The sequence below is a fragment of the Citrus sinensis genome, chromosome 1, assembly GCF_022201045.2.
Source record: "Citrus sinensis cultivar Valencia sweet orange chromosome 1, DVS_A1.0, whole genome shotgun sequence".
Lineage (NCBI taxonomy): Eukaryota > Viridiplantae > Streptophyta > Magnoliopsida > Sapindales > Rutaceae > Citrus > Citrus sinensis.
This window is the reverse complement of record NC_068556.1, coordinates 21,534,310-21,536,146: the sequence shown is the minus strand read 5'-3', so window position 1 is coordinate 21,536,146 and position 1,837 is coordinate 21,534,310.

Here is a 1,837-nt window from a genome sequence, read left to right as displayed (position 1 = left end):
ATTTTAGATTTCAATTCATACTCTACATGCACCATCGTTAAATAAAAAATTTTACCGATCAAAATCTTTAGTTTGAATCCTTAGTCGGCAGTTGGAACTTTAACTTTAGCGGGTCCCACGTGGACAGATCGGGCCATGCCCTAGTACTCTCCACGCAAAAAAATGTGGACATCGAATCAAATGTGAATATCAAAATGACAGTTTTCCCAAAACCCGGCGGTCTCGCTGAACCTGCCGCTGCCGGTGGCACACGCTCCGACACAGCCTGTCAGATTAAAACCTTAAGTCTGCCCACGTGGACCCACTCCCACTAGCCCTAGTATTATCCTCTCACACAATACTACTGCTGTACTGCATTGGGGCTCGGGGCTCTTTTTTTTTTTGAAAAAATAATAATAATAATAATGTCACATTTGATTTTTCCACCAGGCACATATAACGTAATCTATGTAAGTTTGATTTTCTCAACAAAATAAATCTACAATTTCAGAAATAAATTTATGACAAATATAGAGATATTTAATATTTGATTTTCATTTACATGGATAAAAAAAGATTAATTTTTTGTTGGATTATACTTAAAAAAAAATTTAAGGAAATACTTTACAATTTGTACATCAACTCCGGAAGCTGTGTTGAGAATGGAACAGAGAGGGACCATACAGAAAGTGCGGTGGGTCCTCAATCTCAGCGCGATGGGCCCCAGCGGAATGAATCTAGGTCTCCCCGGTTCACGTGACGGCCTCTGACTGAGTAGCCACGTAGGCAGAGCGAATTTACACTCCCCACAAAATGATAGCAGCGGGCAGGGGCCGTAACAGTTATTTTGTCTGTGTCTGAACTCTGATCCGAAGCGTTCAATTCAAAGTTGAAAGATTGAGAGGCAGAAAAATCAAACGGGGGATTATGCGCCTTCTCATTTCATTACACTTTTTTTTTTTTTTTTTTCATTATTTGATTGGATGCGATTGGCTCCGGCAACATACTTGTCCTTGACCTAGAGTAGGTTTAAGAGGGTATTCTCGTAAGAGTATCGGATTTTGTTACGCCATCTCATCGGTATCGGATATATATTATTACCTAATGGACCACTTTTATTTTTGCTTTTTGTTTTTTTTTTTTAAATTAAGGACCACTTTGAAAAGGTATTTTTTATTAATAAAAAAAAAGTACTTTATAAAAGTATATGGAGTTGACTTTAATGGATGTCACAGTTATGTTGGTTAAGCCCTACAATCATATTTTCCATATACAATAAATTAAAGAATAAGTAAAAAGATTTAAAAAATACATATTAATGCATTAAATGATAAAAAATATATATATTAATTGTCAAGACTTTTTTTATATTGAATTTTTCTTAAACGTGCTTGTGAATATCCAAAAATTTTCAAAATACATATTGAATTATAACCATTAAATTACATCATTATATATTAGTTTTCATGATTAAATTTTTTTTTTCCCATGCAAACATATGCAGTAAAAACTTATTAATATATAACATTAGTAGTAAGGCAATTGCTAAGTTACGTTTCATGTAACTTACAGTTGCCCAATTCAACAGATGACGTTGAATTTTTTTTTTTTTAAAAAAAGTAACAAGTTAGACTGGTTAAAATCATGGGTGGTAACTTACACAAATTGTAACTTAGGCTAATAGTAAAATTTATGTTATGCTGTAATAACATTCCTTATAGTAATTGTAAATATTAAAAATTGTTACATGAAAATATATTCTTATAGTGAACGTGCATGTGTGTAGAGCAAATGTTTCTGCTTTGTCAATGGTAAATGTAAGCTTTATTTATACGTGCTCTTATTACATTACTTTATA